This window comes from Dromiciops gliroides, chromosome 3 (genome assembly GCF_019393635.1).
Source record: "Dromiciops gliroides isolate mDroGli1 chromosome 3, mDroGli1.pri, whole genome shotgun sequence".
NCBI classification, from domain to species: Eukaryota; Metazoa; Chordata; class Mammalia; order Microbiotheria; family Microbiotheriidae; genus Dromiciops; species Dromiciops gliroides.
The window spans coordinates 353,856,082-353,879,194 of record NC_057863.1 but is presented as its reverse complement, the minus strand read 5'-3'; the positions used below and the strand labels follow the sequence as shown (position 1 = coordinate 353,879,194).

Below are 23,113 nucleotides of genomic sequence, written 5' to 3'. Positions count from 1 at the left end.
TTTAGCCTGGAGAGGAAAGAGGTGAGGGATGTCTTCAAGGACATGAAGAGATTTATTATGACAGAGAATCAAAACCAGCTGTTTCCCATCTTCATAAGGAGCAAGAGGAAATGGGATGAAGCTGCAACATGAGGGGTTTAGGCTAGACGTAAGAAAGAATTTCCTAACAGTGAAGGATGCCAGAGACTGGGATAGGTTCCACTTTAAAAACAAGAAAGACTTTTATCTGTCTGGAACAGGTTAGGTGTGGCTTGTCTGAAGGAAAAGTGGTAGACAAGGTGACCTAAAGTTCTATCATCCCCATGAATTCTTTGATTCAAAGAATTATGTCTCCATACATGGAAGAACATTTATTTCTCAGGGTTGTTGTTTTCTCACAAGCAGTTCTCTTAGTCATGGAAATAGAGAATCTTTGAGTTGGATGAAACTCCAGGGGACATCTTTTTGAGCCTCTACTTGAGGTATGAATATATCCTACATAACATCCCTATAACTGATTATCTGCCCTCTGTCTGAACATCTCCAGGAACAAGGAGTCCATTGTCTTGTGAGGCAGTACACTTTGTTTCTCAACACCTCAAAAATGCCAGCATCTTCTTCCTTAAAACCAGATATGGGGCAGCTAGGTGGTGCAGTGGATAGAGCACCAGCCCTGGAGTCAGGAGGACCTGAGTTCAAATCTGGCCTCAGACCCTTAACACTTACTAGCTGTGTGACCCTAGGCAAGTCACTTAACCCCAATTGCCTCACCAAAAAAAAAAGATGAAATCTGTTTTCCTGAAACTTCCACCTCTAGGCCCCAATTCTGCCTTTGGAGTCAAGTAGAATAAATCTACATATCTCCACATATCCCCTACACATGTTATTTTTTACCTTTACCATGAAAAGTTGAGTTAAATTGGATATAATAAAGTAGGTGAGCTTACTTTATTATACTCCTTACCATTTTTTTCCTGCTACTTCCAACCTCTCGTGGATAATACAAATTTAATGGCTGACTATCCTTGCAACTGTGTGTGGCTTAAGGGGGAATAGGGTGGGTAGGGAATGCACTGACTTCTGAATATGTTGAAATGCTATTATAACTCCTGGGAAGGGAAGATACTTCCTTATGAGTCAATTTAATTTCCTCTCACTTTTAAGAAGGTTCATTTTACCAGTAACAAAGAAAATCTAAACCTTGGAAAGATCAGGTTTTACTGAAAGAATTAGCAGAAATAATTGGAGTGCAAACTGGCTTTAAAGTGACCTACAACTCCTGAAACAAATTAAACGGTGACAACAGAGTGTTGCATTTTCCTTGCTTTGAAGATATTATTCATTTCCATCCCTTTGCACAATATTCTATTCTCCTTAACGGACTATGAGGCTGTGGCCTCACAGGTGGCAGAGCCTCGAGTGCAGCAGTGGAGAAGTAAAGCAATTATCCTGTTCATTTAGGTCCAAAGCTCTGAAAAAGAGAGTTTGATGAATAAAAGAATAGAGATTGGATTCTGATAAGGATCATAGCTACTGCATCATAACTCTCTACTTTTATTTGCTTGTATGGACACAGGCTAAAGGTGGGTCTTTTGTAAATATCCAGAGACATGCTTGCTTATTTGACTATTTTCTCTCTGAAAAGGGCACTTGGGAGTCTTTGTGTGTTCCATGTGACTTCAATCATCTGGATAAAAACTCATATTTAAAAATCATTTATCAAACTATCTGAATTCAGCATTATGGAAATAATGTGTCAGTCTATGTGGCTTCCTTTCTTCAGCTTCATGTGGTACCAGGAAGAAAACATATCAAGTGAGGTGGTCTTTTATTCAGCTTGATTTCCATATGGGTTTTGATAGCTCTCCTGAGTAGCTGGTTCCCATTTGATTTTTAAAAATAAATAAAGATTTAAGGAATCAATGCAAGTAGTTACACAGTGGGTACACACATTTTTTTATTGTGGGAACAGGTGATACACGTGCTTTTCTTACAGTCTTCTCAGGTACATTTGTTTCTCTGCATGGCTGATCATCCAAAAAAAATACAAGAATTGCATCCAACTACAAATTAATTCCTCAACATTCCTATGAGATACATAACATAATCAGCATTTTGAAAACAGGACAACCAAAGATAATATGAGGGCTGTGTCTACACAAAACCTGATGTGAATGGAAATGGAAAAAAGTCAAAAATAAGAGGGCTGTGTCTACACAAGGATTGGTATAGATGGAAATGGGGAAAAAATTGAAGATCCAGATATTTACAAACACCCAGAAGTCTGACAGCGTATAGATAGGACCTAAGAGAGCGGACCTTCGCATTTTTCTGTGTAACTATTTTGTGAATTGTCATTGCTGACTTTATCTAGCACTAGCTTTGATGTTCCTATAGTCGATGACATTTTCTGAGCACTATTTTTTCACAGCTGAAGTATTCTTGAGTTACTTGCATAGAGAAGTGAGGATTATAACTGCAAATAACTATTGATATTTGCAAAAACATAAGTACTATTGAAATAGTCATCTATAAATATGCAGAGGTACTTGTTAATACATACAGTAAGTACATAAAGCTGGTTAAGAAGGTCTTCATTAGAGGAGTTAATTTGATTATATGTACCAAGAGTCCTGATTTAGTTGAGCATGTCACTGAAGTCACTGTATCCATGAAACGGCCACTACATGGCCTCCAGGGATGCACCTGTATAAACATTTGGATTGAAATATGCTTATTCACAGCTTGCCATTTCTCTCACTTAGATTGTGTCCACATAGGAACAAAATTAAAGAGTTGAAGCAAAAATCTAGGCAATTTAAACCAAATAATACCTGATCTAGGGTCAGAACTTAATGGGCTGCTTATCTCATCTGATCAAATTCAAGTTTCCATTTCACATTACAACATGGCAAGACCCATTAGATTTGGGGTTACAAGGCATAGGTGCTAGGCCTTATTCTTCTACTAACTTGCCATGTGATCTTGGGTACCTTTAGGTATTTAATGTCTCTGGCCCTCAATTTCTTTATCTATATGATGAAGAATAGGAGACAGGAAGCCTGGACCCTAATGCTCCTTTCATCTTTCAAATTCTCACTTAAGATATTATCATTTGTCTGTGGCAAATTCCCTCAAGAAATGGTCTTAATGCATCTCTGACTTTATTGGCGATGCATATGAAAAAATCCAGGGGATAAAAGAGTAACCTATTTGTTTGGTATGGAAAAAAACAAAATTGGGAGAAGAGGTAATACTGGTAACCATGTGCCTGATCTCATTTAATTTTTTTAATAGTATTTTATTTTATTTTTTCCAAATACATGTAAAGATAGTTTTCAACATTCATTTTTTGTAAGATTTTGAGTTACAAAATTTTCTCCCTCTCTCTCTTCCTTCCCCCCTCCCAAAACCAACAAGCAATCTGATATAGGCTATACAGTACAATCATGTTAAACTTATTTACACATTAGTCATGTTGTGAGAGAAGAATCAGAACAAAAAAGAAAGAAGAAACAAAAAGAACAACAAAAAAGTTAAAGTAGTATGCTTTGATCTACATTCAGACTCCATAGTTCTTTTTCTGGATGTGGAGAACATTTTCCATCATGAGTCTTTTGGAATTGTCTTGGATCATTGTATTGCTGTTAAGAGCTAAGTCTATCACAACTGATCATCCCATAAAGTTGCTGTTACTGTGTAGAATGTTCTCCTGGTTCTGCTCACTTCATTCAACATCAGTTCACTTAAGTCTTTCTAGGTTTTTCTGAAATCTGCCTGCTCATCATTTCTTACAGCACAATAGTATTCCATTACATTCATATACCACAACTTGTTCAGCTGTTCCCCAGTTGATGGACATCCCAGCGATTTCCAACTCTTTGCCACTACAAAAAGAGGAACTATAAATATTTTTGTATATGTGGACCCTTTTCCCTTTTTTATGATCACTTTGGAATATAGACTTAGTAGTGGTATTTCTGGTTCAACAGGTAGGCACAGTTTTATAGCCCTTTGGACATAGTTCCAAATTGTTCTCCAGAACAGTTGGATCAGTTCACAACTCCACCAACAATGCATTGGAATTTCAATTTTCCCACATCTCCAAAATTTGTCATTTTCCTTTTTGCCATATTAGCCAGTCTTATAGGTGTTAGGGGATATCTCAGAGTAGCTTAGTGTGCATTTCTCTAATCAATAGCAACTGAGAACTTTTTTTTTTCATATGACTATAGATAGCTTTAATTTTTTCATCTGAAAACTGCCTATTCATATCCTATCTCAATTGGGGAATGACTAGCATTCTTAGTTTGATTTTGAAATATATAAAATACTAGACTGGTTTATGACCAGAATTTTTTTTTTGCAGGGCAATGGGGGTTAAGTGACTTGCCCAGGGTCACACAGCTAGTAAGTGTCAAGTGTCTGAGGCCGGATTTGAACTCCGGTACTCCTGAATCCAGGGCCGGTGCTTTATCCACTGCGCCACCTAGCCGCCCCCCATGACCAGAATTTTTTAAAAAGGTAATAAACCTAACCGCAACCACTTCCTACTTTCACAAACACTCTTATCAACATCACTAGCAAAGCAATCACATCATAAATTATAAGTTCTTGACATATAAATGTTTGCATGGAATAAGATACATTGTCCAACATGTGTTCTGTTCCAGGTTAGCTGATTGGTCCCCCAAACATGCCATACTGATTCTTACCTCTTTGCCTTTGCTTTCATTGTTACAGTTGCTGAGGAAGCTCTTTCCCTTCATTTCTATCAAACTAAATCCTAACTATATTTCAAGACCAAGATCAAGTCTCTCATCCTCCATGAAGCCTCATCCCCAACCCATAGTTATCCCTTTACTCTGTATTCCCATACCACTTATCTGGTACTTATTATATATGTTAGTAATATGTTTACATGTATATAGAGCTGACTCCCCAGTGATATTATAAACTTATTAAGAGTAGGGGTCATTTATTAATAATACCTTGTTACTACCCATAAGGCCTTGCTTCCAACAAATGCTATTCCAAACAAAGAATAATATCTTTTCTTTTTTGGATGCTAGAGATATAGCTAATATTATCTAATACCTCAGAGAATATAATTTACCTTTTAAAATACTTCTTACTCCAAAAGGGTTTCATTTTTTTTCAGTTGCCTCAAGATGACACTCAGAAGTTCAAATTAATTCTATGTTGTAAATAATGCTAAGTGTTGACTCAGCCTTGGGTCTTAAAAATGTATGAATCAACAAGTACATTGAAATTTCCCTATGTATCAGTATTAAGGAAAAAAGATGAGAAAAATAAATTTACATTTGAAACATAGAGGGATACAGAGAAGGAATGCATGATAGTTCACCAGGAAGGTAGATACTGCTACTGATTGATCTTAGAAGTCCTGGCTTAGAGCAGGACTTTCATTTTCCTGTTTCCTGAGATGATTCCAACTTGTTCCAAAATTTCTACAGAAGTATGCCTTCTCGATGTCACTTTTAGCAGAAGGGATGTTTCCAGTTGATCACATCGTTTGTTTCAACATCTTAGTAGCTTCAGCATCCATTGATGTAGCATTCTCTGCAATTTGAATCCCTTGATTGGGAAAGGATTTCTGGGGGAGGACACATTAGACCAGCTGAAAGGAGCATAGACAAATACTCAAGAAACAACAGAACACATCATAGGAAGGATATCACATTGATATACCATGCTGACTGTGCCATTTTCTATCCATGTGAAATGGTGCATCATCAGTACAATGATATTCATATTTCAGGTTCTATGCTGAAGTGTCTATCAGTCAGTCAACAATACTACCTGAGGGTCTTCCATATGCAAAAAACCAAAACAAAACCCTGTATTAAGCACCATGAAAAGATTAAAGGGGGTGGTAAAGACACATCCTTCTCCCAGCTGTTCTTACATTAACTTAGGAAATAGGGCATACCTGAGAAGATCTCTGAGAGATCACAACCACCACTGCAAATTAACAGTTTTGTTTAATGAACTGTTGAGACAATGTTGGAAATAAACAACATAGCCAGAGCCAGAGAAAACTCCACACAAAAATGATCTTTGAGCAGAATTTGAAATAAGCAAGGGATACAACTTGGGTGATAGAAGGAAAGGGGATTCCAAGCAGGGGAATAACATATGCAAAGATTTGGGACTCAAGAGTAAGCAAACCACACTCAAGCAGGTTTGCTTTATTTGAGCAGAACATCTAAAACAGTGTGATAAAGGCAATAGAGTCAACTGTGGATATGCATGGGGAGGAGGAGGAAAGGGTAGATTTGAGGAAGTGGGGGAAACTGATGAGAACTCTGAAGCATGTATTGAAGAGTTCAAATTCAACTTGTGATACTGACAAATGTGGGTAATTGGGAGCCAATGTTGGCTTCTGAACAGAGGAAAAACATAATACAAATAACGAGGATAGAGAAGCATGAACTTCAGGTCTTGAAGGATAAAAATTAAATAAGCCACCCAGAAAACAATTAAATGAAGAACATGGTTAATCACAAAACATGAAACTAAAGTAGGGAAATGAGTCAAGGAATATGAATTCAAATCCCATTCTGTCTTTTATTAACTGTTTGACCTTAGCAAGGCACATGACCTCTCTGAGCCTCAGTTCCTTAATTTATATAATGAGGTTGTTGGACTTTATGTGTTCTCTATAATAACTTCCAGTTCTAAATATAACCCATATTCCTATGAGCTTGTTATACATATTCCCAGAGTTATAAGGGATGGCTTTGGGGAAGAAAGAATAAAAGGAATATATTGGGAAATGTAAGGATATATTGGGAAATAAAACCCAAAGATAGCTATAAAAATAAAAAGCAAAAAAAATGTTAATAAGAACAATAATGAGAGTAGTGTGGTATGGTGGGAGGACCTCAGTTTAATTATGAGTTCTGTTACTAACTTGACCTTGTACAAGCTGATTGACTTCGGTTGGTGTCAGTTTCCACATCTATAAATGACATTTGAGCGTCCCTTCCAGCTATAAAGCTATGATCCTCTCATCCTTTGTCCCCAAATTAATAGATGTAACAAGACAAAGGGTTAAAACTTAAACCTCAGAGAAGGAGGGCTCTGAATCCATCATGCTGCCCTTACTACTCTTCAGCTGTGTTTGTTTCTGCTACTTTCTCTGAATGAACTCTATCCTTTACTAATTCCACAATGAAGCCAAAAGTCTGGCAGTAAGTTTAGAAGATACAGGTATAATAAAATATTACTTTGGAATGACAACTGTTGGCACAGATACAGTCCTGATTCTTGTATCCTTGAGTTTTTCTTGGGTTTCTACCATTGGCCTCAGAATAGTCTCAGAGCCAGAAGGTACTTTAAATGTCATCTTGTACCAAACCTGTATTTTTTAGATAAGGAAATTTAGAGAAAATTGTTTTTCTCAAACCAGTATTATATAAATATATGCAGCAGATTGGAAAGTTAACCTAATGCTTGCAATGGTAGTCCTATTAAGAAAGTAGCATTGAACTGGAGGCAATGTACAATGGAAAGAACACTGGCTCTTAACTCGGAGGACCTATGTTCAAATTCTGCATAAAATGGTTACCAGAGTCAGATATGACCTTGGCAAGAACTTCCTTTGGGCCTCAGTTTCCTTACCTGTAAAATGAGGAGGTTCGATGGATTAGATGGCTCCTGAGTTACCTTCCAGCTCTCAATCTAGGGTACTATAATCCATTAACCCATTACTGCATAAAATAAGGAATTTTGGATTACTTAGAATAAAGTAGTGAGATTATAACATGAGAATGGGGTGTGTATGTGTGTGTATACACACATAAAAGTGTATTTACAACATTTGCTACAATAATGAGAGAGGAGAATTTATATGTTCTTTAAAATATGGGAAAATCAGGTCTGATGACTGATCTTTAGAGAGTTTGAAAATTCAATGAGCTTTTATTAGATGCCTATTGTATGTGAAGGACTAGTCAAACTTTTAGCCAGTTTGGAATCTAGGAACAGGACTTAAATATCAGGCCCAATCAAGGGTCAATATATGGAAAGACCAAAGAAAAACTGGAGAACTGAACAGACTATTTTAGGAATTAAGTCAGGGAACCAGACCACCTAGATCACCCAAAGTCCTAAAGTTGATTTTTCCTTTTGGTTTTAAATTATCCTGATCATTCATTTTCAGACTTATTGCAATACAACTGATTGATTTTCTGCATGTTTTGGTTGTATAGAACTAGTTTAATATAGTTTCTATATGGCCATGATCAAGAACATTAATTGGAAAAAATTCAAGGAACACTAAGTCTTTTCCATGGGCAAAATAGATTGGTGGTAAGTTTATCTTTATAAGAGGACATGTGGTGGATAGAGCACTGGCCCCGGAGTCAGGAGTACCTGAGTTCAAATCCGGCCTCAGACACTTAACACTTACTAGCTGTGTGACCCTGGGCAAGTCACTTAACCCCAATTCACACACACACACACACACACACACACACAAAAGAGGGCATGCGCATTTCTTTTTAAAATTTGTTTCCTTCTGAAAGTTAACTATATCTGTATATAAAGCATAATACTACTTGAATTTTAGCCACGAGCACAGGCATACTTTGTTTTTTATAAGAGATGTGCTTTTGAAAATTTGCATGCAAAAAATTGTTGTGTATTTGTGTAGTGTCAAGATAATGGAATGTGATAGATGAGATTTGGCAAATACTCAGGAGCCTACCTGAGTGGATTACTGGCTGATTTGACTGGATTAGTAGTTGACTAGATTCTAAGCACATCTGGCTGGTACTTGAGAGTACTTAAGAAAGAATGGTTCTCAGAATCTAAAAAAACTTTGAACTTTCCACCCAATCAACCAACCAGCTTGAAGAACCTTCTCCATTCTGGGAGGGGACAGGAAGGAGGAAAGGGGAGCCTGTGTGAAGAGCGCTGTCTTTTTGGTTGCTGACTTGGTGGTGATGGCAGGGAAAGACAGAGAGGAGCTGAGGAAAGATAGGATTGTGAGGTTGTAAGAATTCTGTTCTCAATCTTTCTCTTTCTATGTTTCAATAAACCCTTAAAAATCTAAACTCGTTTTATCAGTGATTTTAGTCAGTTTCCCCCAAAACTGGGGGAACAGATTAGAACCCACATTTAGAATTTTAAATTACACAGTTGCAAGGTGAGGCATCCTGTGTTTGTGCATGTGTATATGTATATAGATACATATACATACACATATGTATATGTGTGTATATATATGTGTGTGTGTTGCATGTATAATGACATTTTAAAAGATCTTAAGATGAATCCTTTTGTAAAGTTAAAAAACCATTGGCAAAGTAAAAAAAAAATTACCCTTAATTTTTTTCAGAGAAGTTTTAATATTTGGTTTACTTAAAACAAAATATGCCTGTAATTCCACCTTTTATTCCCCTTCAAATATGTATATATGCTCACATAGAGACCTATTTCTATTTGTATGTATACATCACATGTATTTGTATAAACACTCATGTGTGTACCTAAACATACAAACAGGTATGTATACATTCACATACATGTGCATGTACACAAATATTGCCCTCTCAGAGCTCCCTCCATTATCTAGTATAAATCAGGGAGTGAGCTCGGAGGGGGTGCTACATACACATATAATTAGACTGTAAGTTCCTTGAGAGTAGAACCTGGTTTTTTCCCCTTTCTGTATTCCTAGTGCTTAGCACAAGGCCTGACACATAGTTGGTGGTTAATAAATGTTGATTGATAATGTGTATATGTACATATGTATACACATTTATATTTACATATATTTGCTTCACTTTCTTTCAAATGCAGTCCTTTGCTAGGTATTAAGTGTCACATGCCTTCATACTATAAGCATTTATAATTTGGGAATTATTGAGTTCAGTTTTGCAAAGAGCTGCTTGTTCCATCTTGCCCAGCATTGATAGTAGATATGTAGTAAAGAACATAAATCTTACTGCTGTTATAACCTTTGCACCTAATGGGGCAGGATGGATTGGTTAAAAAAAAAATCTATAAGCTATAAATGCTAAGTGTTTTGGACTTATGTCCATGACTGTTTAAACTTGCTTGCAAATTGAATCATTTTAGTTGTGTCAAGGGAGGTGAATATTTAAAATGGGGAATCTTTTGGTCATTTGTTATCACAAAGTCTTTGTATCAACATATCCGGGTGAAAAGTAAATCAATTGGTTTCTGTGATATCCTATACATAGCTTAAGAACACTCTGAGGCAATTCAGGATAGCATTAAGAACATTAGACCAGGAGTCAACTGTATAATTAATGGGCAAGTCATTTAATTTCTTTGAGCCTCAGTTTCCTCATTTATAAAATGGATATAATACCTTGTGGGATTTTTGTTGAGAAAAACATACTCCCTTTATCTATAAAATATTAGCTGTTATTCTTCCAATGTTACCTTTACAAATTCTGGTGTTCCACTCTGCTCTGGAGTCCATTTTTTTTAATTTAAATTTTTTTTTAAGTGAGCCAATTGGGGTTAAGTGACTTGCCCAGGGTCACACAGCTAGTAAGTGTTAAGTGTCTGAGGCTGGATTTGAACTCAGGTACTCCTGACTCCAGGGCCGGTGCTCTATCCACTGCGCCACCTAGCTGCCCCACTGGAGTCCATTTTTAAAAGAAAAATGATACTCGGTCTGATGAGAGGCAGGCTGAATAAGTATAAGCAGATGAACTATTGAACTTCAATTTTCCACTATGTGGCAGCTAGGTGGTGTAGTGGAGAGAATGCCAGGATTGAATTCATTAAGACTTGAGTTCAGATTTGACCTCAGCCACTTACTGGCTGTGTTGGTCTTGGACAATTCACTAAACTTCTATCTGCTTCATATTCCTCATCTGTAAAATGGGGATAATAAGATCACCTACCTTCCAGGGATATGGTGAGGATTAAATGAGATAATCTTTATAAAGTGCTTAGAATAGTATCTGGCACATAATAGGTCCTTAATAAATGCTTGTTTCCTCCCATCCCTCCCTCACTATGTTAACAAACTACAACTTGCCAAAGTTCCCTTGGGTTTTAAGCTTATTTATTTGGATTGAGTGATATTATCTATCATCCCAAAATTGGCCTCAAAATTCTTTTTCTCCCTAAAATCTTGGGTGGTGATGAAATCTAAAATCTTGATATCTATTCCAGCACATCTCTATTATTTGAAGGCAAATTATCTTTTAATTCAGCATCAAGAACCAGGGTACTCTGATCCCTTCATTTCCTCATCAATCAAAGACATGTTCCAAAACCATCAGATCATCATTGTTCCATCTGGACATTTGTAACATGTAGAAGACATTTTCAGGGACCTTATCTGGAAGTGGTCACCAGTGGGGTATCAGGAGTTCTCTGGTATCATGTTCAGATACACAAAGGAAATATGGTCTTAGAGAATAACCTGTAGGAAAGTTTCAGCTACTTACTACATGTCATATAAAATGAAGGAGATAGGTGGAGAAAGTGTATTATTTGTTGTCGTTTTGTTCTAATCATCATATTAAAGTCATTGTCCTTGCTTAGGGTCAATTTCTTGGCATATCACATTATTTTTTCAACAAAAGAGATTCATTTCTCTTTGATAACACTCCCCATCCTAATATTATCTCATGAGTTCTTTGTCTGAAAGCAGGACAAAGACTTAACCAAAGACAACTGGGAAAACTTTTGCAAGCAAATAAAATACTTACAATCATAAACATTAATGGGACAATTATCCAACATTTAGGCCACAGCTACTCACTTAAGGATGATTATTACTACCTTTCATCTCTAACAGTATAGAATCAAGTGGCTGGGGAACCCAGACCTCTTCATATTTTTGCCTTATGCTGGATACAAGATTATATTTTGGTCAAAAGAGACTGACTTTTAAAATATCCCCAGGCTTTACCTACTCATGAGTCATTTCAAATGACGAGGAATACATCAGAAAAAAATGCTCAAGTAGGCAATCCATAAAGGAAGCAACACACAACTATGTGCACATTAGTATAATTACAGATTGCAAATTATATCGGATGTCTCTAATAACTAATTTTTTGAAAGCTGATTCCACTTGAGATTTCAATAGCAACCAACATTTTGCAGGTGGCTCCTTCTGTACAGTATCCAAAGAGAGTCATTCCCCTAATGATGTGCTTATAGCCTGCAAGGAAAAGCCATAGCTCTGGCTTAAAGGCCAATGGAATCTGGGTTATACCTTGATCAGATAAGGGTATCCTTGTAGGATATTCCCCATAGGTAAAATTTGGTACAGCCATTTTTTGTTGTGCCTTTGATAGAAGTGTCTGGTTGATTTTAGCTGACAGTTGTTTTCAGAAAAGATAAACAAGAGAAAAATTTCATCATAAGCCACATTAGGAGATGTGGAGGAAACTATGTAAGGCTATAAGCTATGGAAACCAAAAGGCATCAGTACTCAATGCAATTTCTGAGAGAAGTGCATCACAGAACTGTTGATCATTACCTTTGAAAACTAAAACCTGTATTAAATTTGCCCCTTTCAGACATTTGATTAATTTGTTCTTCCAAAAAAAAAAAAAAAAAGATACCCCAAGCACTCCCATTTTAAATTGGTGGGGGTTTGTTACCTTCTTTCTATAGGCTGAATCACCAACTAAAACATATACATTTGTGACCTTGGTGAGACAAGGCTTATTATCCGAGTTGATAGAATCCATTTTCTCAATTTCTTCTTAAAGATCTTTCTGCTAATTAGTTAAGAATACTAGTGAATTATTTAATTATCTGTACTTTTATGCAATAAAATATGTTGTCATATCACATGCTTTATCACGCTGTTGCTGCTCATACTTAATGATGCCTCTATAGTTAGCAGTTTCCTTTGTTCTGCTCAGTAAGTGGTTTTCGAAGGGGGTGGGCTAAGAAAGAGAAGAGTCTTGGGGTTTGTAAAATCAAATCGTACATGCCTAGTGCACATGCAAAACTTTATGCATTTACATGAATTTCTCTTTAGAAATTAAGTTGCAATTCCTTTTGGAATAAGTTAGGGGGTTCATGTCAGCGACTATAGATGCAACTATAATGACATTACTGTACCTTGGACATCTCTCCAGTGCATTTCCATCGCAGTGAAATGGTAAAACGACAGATTTAATTTTTTTTTAAATCAGCAAGGAATGTCTTTAACAAGGAAAAGGTAAATTATGATAATTACTCTGAATGGTTGGATCCTTGAGCATTACTAATTAGCATTTATTGCCTGGATTATAGAACAATGCGTGTGAAACCGAACTGAGACTGCTCTTTTATATCAACGACTGAGAAAAGGCAATGGAGTAGGAATGCAGCAAAGCCAATGTAGCATCCATACTCATTCTACTACCTCCCCTTCATATACCAGGGTTCCTGGCTCTTCAGCAATATAGATACATAGTGATGGTGCGACTCTTAATATTCATGACCCATTCATTGAATAGTTGGAGCACAGATTTGTAAGTAAAGTCATGAATGTGGATTGGATAATTGAGATGACAGGGGGAAAAAATGGCATTCTCTCCAAATAGTCTTTTTTTTTTTAAAGGAGCGGTGGGAAATGAGTAGTCCTGAAAGTTAAAAAATGAGTGTTGGAATCTGCTTAATATAGATATTATTCAATTGTTCTGGAGGTGCTCTGGCTGTATGGTAAAACAAAGAACTTATTTCTAATAAATGCCTGCATTAAACCTGAAAACGATTTGAAAATCACGCCTCAGACCAGATATATTTTTCTCTTGGATGGACTACAAATGGAAATCATTTAAGAAACTAGTTTCCAGGACAAGTTCCCCTTTTCATTTAGGAGTTTACAATGGAAGAGACTCTGGAATTAGAAATCAATTAGGAACTAATCAGCAGACCAACACCAGTCACTTAATTATATGTCATTCATATAATTTGGCAATTGGATACACGAATCCTAAATAACTTGGCAGGTATCACATAGAGGATGGGAGGAAAAATAAGAATGAACTATTCTTAATATATTCTTATATGTCCTTAACCATGGGCTGCGATAGCAAGTAAAGAAAAAATAGAGCATCATCGAATTTTAGAGCTGACACTCAATACAATCATTCTCCCCACCAGCCTCCATCCTTTCCCTACCCTTGGTTCCTTTTAGCTTGAAAGAATAACTTTGAGTAAATCTATGAAGAGCTTAAACAGGCTGATAAAAAAAAAATTAATTCTGCTGAATGAGCAAATGCATTTGGAATGCAGAGATGCAAATAAGATAATACTTTTCTTGCCTTTCTACATACTAGATGGATTAGCTTAGAATGTTAAATTTGATTTTATTAGAATATATTAGCAATGTTTTAATTAATACTAATCAAATATTCTCTTTCCCCAGGGCTTGGTGTGTTCCCAACACTAAATCATCTGTCTTTTGGTGAGGGAGAAAAAAAACTAAAAACCAAAACCAAAAAAATTGATTTAATAACTGGGGATTTTAATAATATTCCTTGTAATTATTCTGCATGCAAAGGAAAACCATGATCTTTTCATCCGATATAGCTACATGTAGTTTTCATGTGTTCTAGATTTAAAGGTACTGTTATGTTCAACAGTTCTCAGTAAAAGCAAAATTACTGTCTTGAGAAATTTTTTAAAAATCTCTTATTTTCTTTCGGGGAGGAAAACTTCATGTTGCAGGAAAGGTTGTTGACTAGTTGGCATTATTTTCATTCTCTCTGGAGCTTTGTAGAGCAATTATATTTTTCAACTGTACTGGTTGTGAGATGGTACCTCTTTGGTGACAGAGACCAAAAAAAAAAAAAAAGACTCGAGTTAAAACATGGTGAATGGGTATCCCCTGTGAACCGAATTGTAAGTGTGTGCTTCAAGGAGGTGGTGCATTGCATTTCTCTTATTATTCCCTCCTTTTCTCTCAAGCTTCCTGTCCTTCTGCATCCAAAAGCTCCAGTTCAGTCCTTTCTCTGCACACCCCCCAATTCCCCGCCTTTTTTTTTTTATCTGCCAAGCTGGATTTGCACTTTTAAAGATCAGTATCAATAAGGCCCTGCTTGTTTCGGTTGCACTCTCCCTTTAAAAGACAGCCCCCTCTAATTGATGCGTCTGGGCTAGTCTAGACTGGTAGTGATTGAACCAACTACCAATTATGTTATTCATTTCACTGAACTTCACTGATGGGCTCCGTGAAGGAGAAGGGGTGTCGAGAAACCTGCCCCTGCGGTGAGGCAGTTCCCTGCTGCTGAAATAGAAAATCCTATGCGTCGCTATGCACTGCCAAATGCCTATATGATCAATTGTACAAGAGCAGCCTCAGTATATCAGCCATCTAGTTGAAAGTGTGTTTCGAGGGGGAGGGAAGAACAGAAAGATTTTTAATGCAACCAATCCCATTAAATTATTTTTTTTTTACAAACATCTTATATTCCATTGGGATTAGATTCTACGTAGTTGCATAAGCATCTTTTATGTGCATATATTTTCATAGAATCAGGTGAGTTATATAGCCCCTGGAAAGAGGGAACCTATATTTTCCACATACTTTATAGACATCATGTGCCAACATATGCCCATAATTTGAGTAGACTGCCTTTACAGACATCAGAGACCTGTGCCTAAACAAATTAGATAAAATACAAAAATAACCGCAGTCCATTGTTGTTCAAACCAAAGAAGATCTTTTTAAAATTAGACATCTCTGTCCTTTTATACTCATTTAAAACCATCAAAGACTAGAAAGCGTTATTTAAAATCACGCTACTTTCACAGCAGGTTTCAACAAAAGATATTCTCCAATTATAGCCCAGTAAATCTTTCCAGTTCAGTGTTCTGATACAAAATGGTCTCTCGACTACCATTTGGATTCGATGACAAAAAAAAAAAAGCAATAGACACATATTTTATAGGAAAAGAACAATCTCCTTACCCCTTGATCATAGATATAAAATAACCATACAATGATAGAAAGGATTCTGAAAGAGAAAGCTTTTGAAGTCAAAGGTTGGTTCAGATTTAAATCTTTCCTTTTCCATATACAGGAGGCAAATACTCTCGCAGGGTCACTTAAACTGCTTTAATTGAATTGTATATCGTTAGGCGTTCGAAATAGAAAGGTAAGTTAGTGTTCTTATTCTTGGGCTGTAAGATTTAGCTAAATCACTGAAAATGCCCTGTAAGGGAAAAAAAAAGTTACCTTTTCAGAATACTAAGAACTAGGTAGCCAAATAGTCCATGATAAATATGAAGGGTTTTTTTTAATTATAAATTACTTTTTATAAAATTTAGCCTTGATTGAGGGCAGTTTTTCTTCCATTTTCAAGAACACTCATGAAGAAATAGAGTAGCTTTGTTTTTTAACTGTTAATCTGGACACATTTGAAAAACACAATTCCAACCTTCACTACTTTTAATCCCATTAGGCTTTTTCAATTTTTTTTTTAATCACTAAAGTACAATGATTTTTTCCCTCTTTTTTCCATTTTAGTTCTGGTTCCATCTCCCCACCCCTTAAAAAGCCTTTCATGATAGCACACAAATCAGATCTGTTAACATTCCCGACTCATACCCTCCCAGCCGAACAGCAAGAAGAATATTTTCAACCCAATCAATCTGTCATTTTGGATTGCAATCTCAGCCCAAGGATTGGTTTTGACACCGATGTGTGGATGCATGTGTGTACATGCATCTATATGTATAACATATATATTCATGCATATATTTTAATTGGGTATAAATCTAAAATTAATTGTTCAGTTTCAAACTTGGAGGCATGGGGCATGCTGGGACTTCAGCTGAGATGTTCTGAGGTCAAACACCAGGGTACTGAGCTGTTCTTGTTACGCTCTGATAGTACTGTGTGTTGCTCTCAAGGAAAAGAAAATGTAAATGATCTCCACCAGCCCCAGACATAAAATTTATATGTATATAGAGTTATACATATATACACATTATTGCACCTCTTGGATATCATAATAGCACATACACATACAGTTTAACCAAAAAAAAATGAAAATATATAATCTGCCACCTTCTAGTCACCTGATTTCTAACAATGAGAACTCTAGAGATCCACTCATCCATTTCACTCAAGTTTCTTTCCTTTTGTGTTTGCTTAAAAACAAACAGGAAAAAAAAGTTCCACCAAATATCCCAGATGCAAAGGCACAACTCACAGCTCCCAAGAGCCTAACCCGTGGATTTAAACGGTAAACATCACAAGTTAGGGTCTCAGGGATTGAGAGGGGCGCAACAGACATTCCTTTCTTGAGAAGAAAAAGAAAATCTCAAACAAGAATGACAGGCAAATTCTGCTCAAGGTTCATGGCTAAAATACAATGAACAGGTGGAAAGACATCTTCTCTTTGAGCCCCTGCTGTTAAAAAATGCACATACCATTTACTTGAAGATATAGGCATATGTGAAAAACCTCTGCACACATGTTCGCATGCTAATATACATACCTGAACACAAAACCATGACCAAATAGCAGACTCTCTCACACTTTGGTCTACTAAAATGGAAAATACAGGAATATTTCTGGAAACATCTGTCTTTTTTTTTTAATGATTATGAGGATTGGTCACATATCAAAGCTTTAACTTAATTTTAAGGAGGAAAAAATTAAATATAAAGAAAATGTAAGGCATTTCTCTCCCCCATTGGAGGCAGAGAGCAAGGGAAGATCAGACAGACCAGATTTCAGGAAGAAGAGAGCCTGAGAAACAGCAGTTTAGAGCTTATGAAAGTAGGAATAAGAATATCATGGAGAAACTCACCCATTTGGAGGATCGAGGGGCTTCAACCGTCAGGAACTGCAGCCAAAAGACGTGGGGAGGGAACAGGAGGTAGCCAGGGTGAGGTATTTCAATGGAGAGGAAGGGGACGGGCTGAGACTGGCGTGGGGAATATTGCATTGGGTCTATCGATCTGCAGTTTGCAGTTTGACATAAGATGGGGGAAAAAAGCAAAGGAAGGATGGGGGCACAAAATAGCCGACCGTATTTACTTTAAGTGTTCGGCCAAAATCCCCAAAGGAAAGGGGAAAAAAATGCTAAAACTCTCAACAGCTGCTTTCCCCCCTTTCCTTCCTTCTCTAGCGTCCACTTTGCGAGTCCGGCAAACTGCGGCCTCCTCTGCATCAGCTGCTTGGTGAAAGCCAAGGCCAAATTAACTAGAGTCTGTCATTCGGGAGACATAGAGTGAGGCATGGCTGGGGGTGGGGTGGGGTGGGGGGGTCAAAGTGCAGGAGGGACAGGAAAGCAGGAGAGACATCGGGGATCCTTCGAATCCTCTTGCCGACATTTCAGGGAGAACCTGAAGCATCACCCACCCCCTTCCATCCTGGATGACAGCTACTGCTATTTTCTTTCCCCCCTCTTACTGTGAGATGATCTTTCCTGTGCTGAAAAGCTTCCTGCGCAGCCTCCAAAAATAAGACTACTCAGAAGAGGGGAGGGGAAAGGGTGGAGGAAGAGAACTCTTCGATTTCTCCTTATTTTTCTTTCTTTCTCCCTCCCTCCCTACCCCTCTTCTCTTTTTCCCCCCTTTTCCTTCTTTCCTTTCTTTCTGTAATGTTTAGGCCTGGGCAAGGTAGATGTCTGGTTGGCTGAAGATGACAAAGCAGCTGCATTGAAAAGGAAACTCACAGGGGCCCTGGGATCTCAGTAAAAATGTGAAATATTATCCATTCATTTCCTTATGCAGCTGAAAACATTTAAAGCCCCAGGCTCTCTACTTGTCTACCCACCCTCCCCCCCACCACCTTTTTTTAGTAGAAACAGACGAACAATACAGCCACATTATATCTCTCTACTTCTCTCCGCTACATTCATGAACTGTGTATTTTACCTCCCTCTCCCCCTTTTTTTTCTCACCTCTGTAGGCTCCCTTCAAGCCAAAGTCCTCCGTCCAGGGTCTCTCCTTCTTCTCTTTCCTTTCCTTCTTCCTCTTCCTCTTAGAAAAGCTAGTCCGTCATCATTATACCTAGTGTCTCTCTCTCTCTCTCTCTCTCTCTCTCTCTCTCTCTCTCTCTCTCTCTCTCTCTCTCTCACACACACACACACACACACACACACACACACACACACACACACACACATACACACACACACACTGTCTCTCGACCTCCCTCCCTTTCTCTTTAAAAAAAAAAAATTAAAGGCTCTTTAGACATAGCAGCATGAAGTGACTGCCTTTGAGAAAGCACATTTAATCTTTACTGGCTCCCCTAGGTTTCAGTGAAGAAGAAGACGAGGGAGGAAAAAAGAGAGAGGGAGAGGGAGAGAGAGAGAGAGAGGGAGAGAGAGAGAAAGATTGTAAGGGAGGCTGCTGACGGACAGCAAACATCAGGCACAAATCAGCGACGAGTTGAAATTTCCTAGACCACACTGCCCCCTTTCTTCTTTTCTCTCTCACTCAGGTCCTGGAAAGCCAGAGTGTCTGGTTACAGGAGGTTTTGGGTCCCCTTTTGCCAACCATCATACAGATTCCTTGCATGCCTGCTTAAATCTCTAGCAGAATAAGGAATCAATATCCCTCTCTAATCACCTTTAGCTCTTCCACGGTTCCCCCCCCCTCCTTTCTGAGAATACAGTCCCTCCCCCTCCCCCATTTTCTTCCCCCTCCCTCTTAGGCTAATATACAAAGCTGCAGTACTGTTATTTCTCACTTGCTTCCATATCTTGGAGACAAGGCGGGAATCAAGCATCTCTTCTAATATTCTTTCTAATAGTCTCTCTCTCTCTCTCTCTCTCTCTCTCTCTCTCTCTCTCTCTCTCTCTCTCTCTCTCTCTCTCTCTCTCCCTCCCTTCCTCCCCTCCTCCCTCCCTCCCTTCTCCTTTCTCTCTCTCTTCCCTTCTCTTTTCTTCTCTCTCTCTCTCTCTCTCTCTCTCTCTCTCTCTCTCTCTCTCTCTCTCTCTCTCTCTCTCTCTCTCTCTCTCTCCCTCCCTCTCTCCCTCTCTCCCTCTCTCCCTCTCTCCCTCTCTCTCTCTTCCCTGTCTCATCCCTGATTCTCAGCACCGGATGCACTAAAGCATTTCCCTGACTACTAATGAGACCCAAAATACCCCACCAGGTCAGGGGGAAGGCCAGACACTGTATTATACAAATAAAAAAAAAAATTCTCAGACTGCTAGACACATAGATCAGGTATCACATTCTCTAAAAGAAAAAGGGAGGGGGGAGGAGAGAAGAGAAATGGAAGGGAGGGAGAAGGAGATTCAGAATAGTACAGGTCTCCCCTAATTGCTTCATACCCTGTGTGAATTTGTTTTTTTAATCACGATATAATTTATTTGGGGGTGTTTTTGTTTTCACGCAAAGTCAACAGCACCCAAGCAATTCTTTGAACCTAGCATCTTTGAGGTTGAAATAGCAACACTTCAAGTCTACATTTAAAAAAAAATATAGACACTTCTCAGGCATTTGATGACTTCAAAGCTAAAAATCTCCCCTCTCTTTTCAATGGCTGGGTCGCCGCTTGCTGACTCTATTTGCAATATGTACTAATTTACCACTTATATGCCCTTGGATTTGGGAATGAACTCATCAGTCACTGTGTCTCCTCCTCACACTTCTCTTCCACTGCAGAGATTCTCCTTATTCCTGAAGCATTTCCCTATCAAATGTCCGTCAGATACATATACACTTCATTGATCAGCTTAAAGTCCCTTGATAATGATATTATTATTATTATATATAATTATTATTATAATTCAGATGGAAGGGGGAAGAGGAGAGAGAGAGGGAGAGAGAGAGAGAGAGAGAGAGAGAGAGAGAGAGAGAGAGTTGACTAACCGAGCATTTCCTCAACCTTCTGCTGGCACCCATTTTAAGGGCTCTGCTAAACAATGAAACATTAAGACAGGTAATCTCCCCCCATTTGGGCTCTCTACCTATCCATAGTCATGGTAGGTATATTGCTATCCTGACCCAATTTTCCTGACTACAATGATCTAGCCTTGCTACGCTATGTATAACACCCAGTTCTGCAAATAGCAAGGAAGGAGGGGGCATCTGGGGATGCAGGTTTTCTCCTAAGTCTATGTTTTTAAAGGTAGCTTCTTTGTGCTTCACTCAGACATTGTGCTTTGTCTCTGGTTGTGAGACCCACAGAAATGCAGCTGATTGCCAAGGAGAAGTGTGTGTGTGTGTGTGTGTGTGTGTGTGTGTGTGTGTGTGTGTGAGTGAGAGAGAGAGAGAGAGAGAGAGACAGAGAGAGAGAGAGAGAGAGAGAGAGCGCAACAGTCATAGCAATTGGAGTTCCTTAAAAAATTTTCTTGTGGGGAGGAGAAATGAGTGGTTGCCAGGGGCTGGTGATTGTGCCGGAGTCCCTTTTCAGATCTGGCTAGCCTAGTGTTGGCATTGGGCTGGCAGAGGAAAGAAGAAATGTGTTAAAAAAAAGAAAGAAAGAAAGAATAAGAAATCAGAACGGGTGGAGCTGTCAAAAAAAAAAAACTTGACTCACTAGGGTGCCTCCCTATAACACCAAAATTAATCATCCTCAAAAAAAACCTGGTCATCAGCTGTTTTAGTGCATACTGTGTCTGAAGGCCAGCCGATGGGAATCAGATACCTATGCCCATCTTTGATTAGGAAAAGTGAATGGGAATGTGTGATTTCCTGAGCCTTCCTAGAGGTGTCTGTGGTGCTCCTGAGTAAACCTCAGCACTGTGTTTGGTGTAAGTTTCACATGCTAAGCCTATGTTCACTTTATATAGAGACAGATATAGACACACATGACTTATGAAAGTTTTGCTATGAACACATCATTTTCTTTATACAACTCAGTGATGTCTTTGGAGGATACTTATTTCAAGCAGTTAACACCTGACCCCAATTTCTGTGGGTAATTAGTGAGCTAGATAACCACACAAAATGGGTAATTATTTAGTACCCAAGGGTACACTAGAAGTGGGTAGTGGCTTTTTTAACAAAAGCACATCTCTAATTATTGTATCTATGATGAGGTGTTTTTAAAATACCAGTTACTATATCAAGTGAACCATGATGAATAAGGAAACTGTTTTGCTGGTCTTTGCATATACAGTATACACAGTCCATCACGAGTAATAATGCTTACCTACCTCAGAGGGGTGGTGTGAAGATTAATTGGCTAGCATCTGTAAGGCTCTCAAGATGAAAAGTGCTAGATAGCTGCTAAATGCTACATTATTACTACCAGTATTATTATCATTATTATATTCCTGGTTAATAAGCCCAGGGTGGAGGAGGCTGAGGGCGAGCATGCAGTTATATGTGGAGAGTTCTTATTTGGAAATCTGCTGAGATGATAAAGTCAACCAGTCAGTCGGTCAACAAGCATTTATTAATCACTTACTATGTGCTAGGGATACAAAAAAGTCAAAAGATAGTCCCCAACTAAAAATCCCAATACAGCATGCTGTGATCTTGCAGACAGGTAATTTCTATTCCATTGAAAGCTAGCAAGGAAACAGGGAATTCGGTTTAAGAATCTGGGAAAAGAAAGGGGCCTTCTCCGGGTATGGCCATGAAGCTGGATCAGTGTGGATCCCCAGCAAACCCACCTTCCAGAAGTAATAGCCATTTAGTTTAATGAGCAACAAATAGGTATACACATTTTTTAAAAAGATAAATAAATGAATAAAGTCTATGCCACTCCTGGAGAAGATTCAGCACAATTACAATCAATCAGCTGGCTATAGAACATGCTGAAGAACCATGCACTCAAATTGTTTTAACAAATGCAGATACATTTTAAAATATTACAATGCTGAGAATAGATACAAGCACACACACACACACACACACACACATCAACAATATCCTTAGCTCAGGATATGATCAGCAATGAAGAGGCACTTTCTTATTTAATTGCTTTTATGAATCACCACTAGTATCCGGGGGTATTATTTATTGGCACTGCAGAAAACAGCTTGCCAAGGATCCCAACTCAGGAGACCTAAGTCTGGCATAATACCTACTGTCTTCCCTCTTAACCACCACCACCACTCCACCCCCCCCCAAAAAAAAGAAAAATCCATCTCTTTTGTACTGGGTGGAGGGGGTGGGGCAGGAGCAGGACCAGGGGAAGCCCCTCTACCAACTTGTCCTCCAACCTGCTCAGAGGGTCCACCACATTTTT

General features: G+C 38.2%; 1 long non-coding RNA gene across 1 annotated transcript; it reads right to left on the bottom strand.

Annotated features, from left to right (window-relative positions):
* Positions 1 to 3,813: 3,813 nt before the first annotated feature.
* On the bottom strand, positions 3,814 to 18,690 carry LOC122749806. The gene is made up of 3 exons (XR_006355701.1): positions 17,766 to 18,690; positions 5,096 to 5,596; positions 3,814 to 3,866 (listed from the first exon to the last, which is right to left on the bottom strand). It is a non-coding gene; the product is annotated as an uncharacterized LOC122749806 (long non-coding RNA).
* Between the last annotated feature and the right edge of the window lie 4,423 nt (positions 18,691 to 23,113).